The sequence below is a fragment of the Scylla paramamosain genome, chromosome 4 (assembly GCF_035594125.1).
Source record: "Scylla paramamosain isolate STU-SP2022 chromosome 4, ASM3559412v1, whole genome shotgun sequence".
Taxonomy (NCBI): domain Eukaryota; kingdom Metazoa; phylum Arthropoda; class Malacostraca; order Decapoda; family Portunidae; genus Scylla; species Scylla paramamosain.
Genome location: NC_087154.1, coordinates 14618245 through 14625744, shown reverse-complemented (window position 1 = coordinate 14625744; position 7500 = coordinate 14618245). Strand labels below are relative to the sequence as shown.

General features: G+C 47.5%; 2 long non-coding RNA genes across 5 annotated transcripts in view; one reads left to right on the top strand and one right to left on the bottom strand.

The window, feature by feature from the left end:
* Positions 1-7500, top strand: part of LOC135099771 (uncharacterized) — a 177448-nt gene that overhangs the window by 128693 nt on the left and 41255 nt on the right. Inside the window, exon 3 of one of the 3 annotated variants that reach the window (XR_010268363.1) lies at positions 2931-2949. The exons of the other annotated variants lie outside the window; for them this stretch is intronic. This is a non-coding gene — a long non-coding RNA (uncharacterized LOC135099771). Of the gene's footprint in view, positions 1-2930; positions 2950-7500 lie in introns of those variants that run through there. 3 annotated transcript variants of the gene reach the window in all.
* Positions 4250-7500, bottom strand: part of LOC135099772 (uncharacterized) — a 6528-nt gene continuing 3277 nt past the window's right edge. For both annotated transcript variants that reach the window (XR_010268365.1, XR_010268364.1), the window contains 2 exons: positions 5859-6030; positions 4250-5556 (listed from right to left, as the gene is read on the bottom strand). This is a non-coding gene — a long non-coding RNA (uncharacterized LOC135099772). The remainder of the gene's footprint in view (positions 5557-5858; positions 6031-7500) is intronic.

Here is a 7500-nt window from a genome sequence, read left to right as displayed (position 1 = left end):
ATGACAGCATCCGTTGTGAACTTTAGTGAGAATAATGATGATAAAGCAGTAGCGAGGTGAAGGTGGCAGAGATTTCATTTGTGATGGTGGTGGTGGTGGTGGTGGTGCAGTGAGGCAACAACATTCCTTGTCTGAGCATCACGGGAAACTAAAGGAAGGTGTGGCTGGGAGTGGAGGGTGGCAGGAGGGAGGCGATGTCTGTGGTGGTGTGTGTAGAGCTGCTGGGGATGAATGGAGGGAGTGCTGGTGGGAGAACGATCGGAGAAATGGTGGAGGGAGGTATCGGGAATTAGGTGAGGAAAGTAGGGCCGACTGTTGGGGCAGCGGGTTGTGGAGGCATTTTTCAAGGTTACGTGCTGGAGTTGTGGCTGCCGGGGAGTAGGCGTTGGTTAGCACATCGGGAAGGGGAGAATACATTGCGTAAGTTGAGGGTGGGGAGTGAGGAAAGAAGAGAGGAGGCCCCGATGAGGGGGTTGGGGAGTGGAGTGTTTGGAACCAGGAATTGGAGTTGCTTTGGTGGAGCTTGGTGAGCGTGGCCTGGAGCTTGAGGCGGTGGAGCAGTAGTGACAGTCAGCCGGGCGAGGGTTGCAGTGTGGCGGTGGTTGAGGGTCTGGCACTAACACGTGAGTTGGGTCAGCGTGGGCGGGAGCAGTGATGGTGGTTAAGGTAGTAGGGCAGGATTGGGATGGCGGTGTCGCCCAAGGCGGGGTCAGTCCTCGACGATTGTGTTACGGTGAGTTGAGCAAAGGATGAGAAAAACGGCTACTACTAAAGTTTAGGGGTAGAGAAAGTGTGAGCAATGACGGGTTACGCGTGTGTGTGTGTGTCTGTGTGTGTGTGTGTGTGTGTGTGTGTGTGTATGTATGTATGTATGTATGTATGTATGTGAAGAGAGAGAGAGAGAGAGAGAGAGAGTGAGAGAGAGAGAGAGAGAGAGAGAGAGAGAGAGCGGTTGCAGAGAATGATCACGTGTGATTACTTTATTATACTTTAACATTCTAAGGCAGGTGTAACGTTGGAGCGATATTGTTTTCAATTACTGCTAGGCTAATACAGGATAGATGAGTGGTGGGACACTTCAATTCCCGGATATGTCGTCTTAATACTAGGGCATTGTGATCCTGTGCCGGGACGCTTGGGTGCTAGAAAGAGGCACGAGATTTTGGGATGGGACACTGGGATGGTAGGATGGGACATCGTATAGATGGGACACTGGGACAGGGCGGGGATGCTGAGACAGGACACTGCAATGTTGTGATGGAACTCTGGAAACACTGACAAGTTTTGGCTGGAAACTGTTAAACATGAATTAGGGATTTTAGAACTTGGGATGAGACATTAGGGAAAGAGGGAAACATTGGAAGGTGGAAGTAAGACAGTGAAGCTTGTAGGGACACTGAAGATGGAATGGGATGGTGGAATATTGAGAAAATGGAGGAGTAAGACACCATGAGAAGGCTGAGAACGGAGGCTGGAACGGGGCGCTGGGGTGCTGTGACACCTGGAGTATGGTGGGTCAAGAGTGGTTGCGACAGACAGCCTTGTGCTGAAGCCGTGCCCGCGTGAGGGAGGATGACGCCTTGGAGATATTCTGTTGTTACGCAGAGAACAACGAGGAATTGCCCTTCCTCCGACGTGAATCTGGTCGTGAAAGTTGTAAAGTTTTTACTTGTACATCGTTGCTGCTCAGCGCATGCAGTTATCCTGGCAGCAGCTGATTTACGGGCTGGCGTGGCTGGTGAGAGCTGTGGGTATGGAAGGAGGCAAGGAGAGAGAGAGAGAGAGAGAGAGAGAGAGAGAGAGAGAGAGAGAGAGAGAGAGAGAGAGAGAGAGAGAGAGAGGGAGGATAGCTACAGAGTCGGTCTGGTGCAAATGTCAAGGACTGTCGTCAGACGCCTCTCCTCTTGCACACTCTGCAACGCCCGGCACCTGGATTATCGCCTTATCGTGCCACAATAAACTTTTCAATCTTGTTATCTCATCCCTCTTATAGACTAGGTAAGCCTCTAATTGTAACGCTGAATGCTTAGTGGGTTCGCATTCACCTCAACCAAGACTGGAGAAGGACTGGAGAAAAATTATAGAAAACAGTGGGACACTTAGAGAAAACTGAGATCAAGATATCACATTACGTAATCTTTGGAGGTAAAGAGGAACAAGCAATATTTTGACCTTTGACAGCAACTCATGCCCGTTTACAGAAAGCTGACCTAGTGACTTTGACCAACACAGCGTAATCAAGGTCATGCAGCCCTGTGTTCACTTCACCCGCCACCCCAAAGGTCACGCACTCCTCTCTCTCTCTCTCTCTCTCTCTCTCTCTCTCTCTCTCTCTCTCTCTCTCTCTCTCTCTCTCTCTCTCTCTCTCTCTCTCTCTCTCTAACCCACCACACCCTCCTCTTGCAAGTCAGCGCCCAATCTCTCCCCTTCATTGTCCTCTGTTGTACAGATGCCAATTGTCGAGTCCTTTATGCAAAATGTCACACCAGTTTTTATATATATTACGTTGTGTGTGTGTGTGTGTGTGTGTGTGTGTGTGTGTCCAGTAGGTCGTGGTGTCAATGGTAAGCAGTGGATCCGTGCCCCTACTTTAAGCAGCCGCAGCTTTCTTGTCTTGGCGCGAGACCTTTGTCACGTTGCGTTGGTGGGTGTGTACGAGTACACTGTGTCACCAGGGAGCTGCTGGTGCTAGTGGATGGTGCTGATGACTGGTGCTACTGATACCTCTATTGCCAACACATCCTAGACATCCTTTACTATTTATGTGTGTGTGTGTGTGTGTATGTGTGTGTGTGTGTATTTAAGTGTGTGTTTAAGTGTGTGTGTGTGTATGTATGTGTGTGTGTCCGCTCTTTACTTGCTTGCTGACTTTATCTTATTCCTATATCGTGAGAAATAAAACCAATGTTAATTTTTTGCTTATTCAACAGATGTAGCAGTAGTTAGAGTGAGAAATTATTTTCATCCATCCCGTAAGCATGTATCACTGAGAAGTATATTAGTGGTGCGACCTGAGAGCGAGGTCAGCCCGTGCTGGTGTGTAGTGCGCCGTACCCTTCAGACCACTTCCCGTGCCTCTCTCCCCTCATTCTCTCCATCAGTTCATCTAATGCACTGGTTCTGGTAAGCTTCAGTGACACTACATAGTAAATCTTTTCTAATACATACAGTCTGCGGGGAATCATTACCTTTAGCAAATCCTGAACGTGTGCCACAGACTTCTATCCCACGTGGTTCTGCAGGAAATGGGCCAGGTGATTCTCTCTCTCTCTCTCTCTCTCTCTCTCTCTCTCTCTCTCTCTCTCTCTCTCTCTCTCTCTCTCTCTCTCTCTCTCTCTTCTCTCCTCTCTACACGGTTCACCAACTACTGGAAAGATACAAGTGGAAAAATACTCTCGAGTCACGAGGCTCTGACACAGGAAGGGAGAAACCCGTAAGAACAGCGCCTCCTCTTCCCCCCGCCTGCCTTATCTTTACGATTCCTTTTCCCTCCCTACTTTTCTCCCTCCGTCACTCACTCACACACACACACACACACACACACACACACTCTCTCTCTCTCTCTCTCTCTCTCCGGTTTACTTCTACCTCATGCAACTGTAAACAGGATTTTTTATTTTTTTTTATTTATTTATTTATTTTTTTTTTTTTTTTTGGCAAATGCTGCTGCTGTGATTCGATTTTTACTGTTTGTGTGTGTGTGTGTGTGTGTGTGTGTGTGTGTGTGTGTGTGTGTCTGTGTGTGTGTGTGTGTGAGATGTAAGGCAGCCAATAATTTAGAGGGCACACTTGTCGCTCTGCGTTGACTCCCGGGCGCTGTGTTGGCTTTGTGCATTGTGATGGATGCAGTGGCGCGAGGGAGACCAAGTGACCTGTGGTAATGTGCCCTCGCCTCGCTTCCAATTTTTCAGCGTGGCTATCTGTTTTCTTTACTATTGTTATTAGTGTTAGTGTTGTTTCCTGTGACTGTGCATGGCTAGCTCTGTCTGCCTGTCTTCGTATCTGTCTGTTTGGCTGTCTGTCTGTTTGTCTATCTGTCTATCTGTTTTGTCTGTCTATCATTTTTTTTTCTTTCTTTCTCTCTTTCTTCCGTTCTTTTCCTTTTTTGTTCATTCTCTCTCTCTCTCTCTCTCTCTCTCTCTCTCTCTCTCTCTCTCTCTCTCTCTCTCTCTCTCTCTCTCTCTCTCTCTCTCTCTCTCTCTCTCTCTCTCTCTCTCTCTCTCTCGCTTCTTGCATGTGCTTGTGTGTGTGTGTGTGTGTGTGTGTGTGTGTGTGTGTGTGTGTGTGTGTGTGTGTGTGTGTGTGTGTGTGTGTGTAACACCTATGGTAGCCTGCTAGCGGTACTGGACATGTTTCTCTGTGCAGGAAATAAAGCTTTATATTTATCTTCACCTTAAAACCTCAGTTTACTGTCGCCCACCAGTGCGTGGCGGCTGCCCCGGCCTGAGGCACGCATTCTTCCCACCATGCACTGAGGTTATTCAGGGTCACCCTTTCAGTTGACTCGTCGAGAGCCAAGGGTTAGGGTCATCATTTGAATAGGAGAGAGCCTCGTGGTGTGGTCATGAGGTCGTTGTTAGTCTGTTCCTTTGCAACCATGACCACTTGTGACATGCAGGTGTTGCCGAGGGAGTGAGAGCCGGTAACTGACGGCCTACTACGCCCCGCGCCTCTCAATGAATGTATAATAAAAGAACGGCCCGCGGTCTTTTACGTCGGTAATTTTGTCACACACGCATATGTACGTCATGAATACCTAAGGCAAGTAGCAGGTGGATGATGCCTTAAGGCTTGGTTTATTTCGTAACATTTACTAAAGGGAACTTCCCCCGACCAGAAAATGCCAAGGAGAAGCATCTCAGTGCTCGCTGTTCACTGTGTGCTGTCGTCAACCTAGAAGGACAATTAACGGTATGGGCGCCCGGACCTCAAGTGGTGGAGATCTTGCGGGGAAAAACGTAGCCACCTTTCGATTCTCTTTTCCTTCAGATTCCACATTAAAGATCACGAACAGACGAGAATGTCTTTATACATCAACCAGCTAAACTGTGAACCTTCACGCATGTGTCTCTAAATCCTGGCTTGTCAGAAGTGTCAAAGGGTGCTGCGTGAAGGAGCACCGTCATTTGTACTAGGGAAGGAATGGGGCCAGATTTGGAACACACGCCACAAAGGATTGAGATGGGAGCCAGACAGGAGGCTTTGCAGAGGCACAAGGTCGGCGGCAAAACGTCCCTACTTGAAGAGCACCGATTAATGTCAAGGTACCAGTAATGTCAACAGACAGTGGAGAAAGGCGAGCACCATGGGGGTGGGCGGAGCAACAGCAATCGTGTGCGAAAGGTTACTAATTCTGGGCGTGCAGGAAGCTACCAGTTAGGCACTATAAGTGAATTCGGACTTTTTTATTGTGTAAGACTGGAAAGCTCATACACTGCATATCTATGAGTCCTCTTAAGGAGGCTCAGTGTATATGGTCGGTCCTGCTGCTTGCAGTCGCTCCTCCTTGACCCTTTCAGTGATCCATTATGGGCCTCCAGTCTCCGCCTCGCAGGTCTGCACACCAGAAAAACGAGGATGTTGTGTCATGTCGCCTGCGGTGGCATTGTGCTTGCGCTGCCTTTGCATCGAGGCCTTGTGATGAGTTATGCCAGCAAATACAAAACATGGGATTCTGTGTTACTGAATGAACTGAGATAGAATTTACAGCCCTAATGAAGGATATCAGGCAGCATGCAGGCTATCACACAACCGTAATCAAGTGTGAGGTAATGTCAAAATGAACATGAAGTGCCTAATTCTTTAAAGGGAAATTCGTTTCATAAATATACTTAATGTATTTTCTTTCAAATCCTCACACCAGAGAGCGAAACGCAATGTCTTGAGGCCCTTGGCGGGTTCCTGGAGAACGTGGAGGACGAATGGTGCAGCCCTGCCACGGCTCGGGGAGGCAGCGGTCGTTGAACCTTCATCCTTACCTTGATGCAACGAGTCTCGGTCCCACCAGTCTCCTTTCCTGACTTACCACTCCTGTAAACAGTGGTTTGTCATGCATCAAAACAAAATTGATATTTCACAAATTCACAAAGAATTCACGACCTATGAAGCTCTGTAGCACATGAACACAGAAGAGAAAACTTAGTAACAGAGGGAGTTGGACAACATAGATGGTTTATTTCAGCTGTTGTATCTTCGAGTAAAATTTGAGTGGTGTGACTGTGGGGGAGGCGCGGGGAGTGTTGCGTCATCTTTTTACTCTCCTGCCGCCAGTACCCGCCACCACTCAACGCACCAGGCGCTAACAGCCTGCCTGCTGGTGAAACACACACACACACACACACACACACACACACACACACACACACACACACACACACACACACACACAATAAATAAATAAATAAATAAAATAGATAAATAAATAAAGTAAAATAAAAAATAAATAAATAAATAAAAATAAAGGTGAGGATGATGAGGGGCAAGGCACAACAAACCCAGCAACACTCGCGTCCTGCTGCTGCTGATGGCGCTGCGGGTCTGATTCACCGAGGAGGACTTGATGGTCACCACTCAGAGGACGGCGGCGCCACCCTGTCCTAGGTGCTATCGCTCTTGCGACAGTTGTGGCGCGGGTTTGTAAGGAGACCCAGTGACTAACTCAAAATGGGATGCTGAGAAGTTTCGAATACAGAGGTTTTATCACCATTGCCGCCTTTGACCACCGCTACGACAATAGCTGGAGGCCATGAATAAGTCGTGGTGTTTATCATCAGGCTTTGAACTGGTTCAAAGTAGAGGTATCCACTTGACCTTGACACGTGTGCCTCATTCTCAGGGGAGAAGAGAGACATGGGAGGGGAGAAGATGGTGGAAAAAACAAAACAACACCAATTATAAGAAAATGCCATATCTGGCAGTCACTGCTAGATACCAACACTACGAGTGAATTCCCCTCACCCTTTCTTTGTGTGTTCCACTGCCACGGAAACTCCTACACTTGAAAAAACGAAAGTGCAAATATTCTTTTTGAATCAAGACGGAAGGATGACAGAGACATTTTCTAAACATAATTATAATAGCAAGCAGTAAATGAACGAGTAACAAGGCAGGAGGGAAGAGGGCAGTATCATAACGGGCTGACAAAACAGTGAAGCAAATCAGACAATGGAATAGAGAACGAAGAAACGGAGACGGCAATGAAGAGAAGTAAAGAAGAGGGAGAGGAGAAAGAGGAGAAAGAGGAGCATGAGTTCTCAGTAAGGCTAAACAAAAAAAAGTTCATTCAATATCTGGACTGTTGATTTCACCAACCTGTGTCATGGCAGCTACTGTTATTTTATTTTGAGCTGTGAAAGTCAGAAAATACTGTGAGCAAAGCGACAATGAAGGAAGGAATGAACGGGAGAAGAAAGGAAGATCACTCCTATGAAAAGCAATTCCGCTCACTGACATCAATTTTACATACGTTATGTGTGTGTGTGTGTGTGTGTGTGTGTGTGT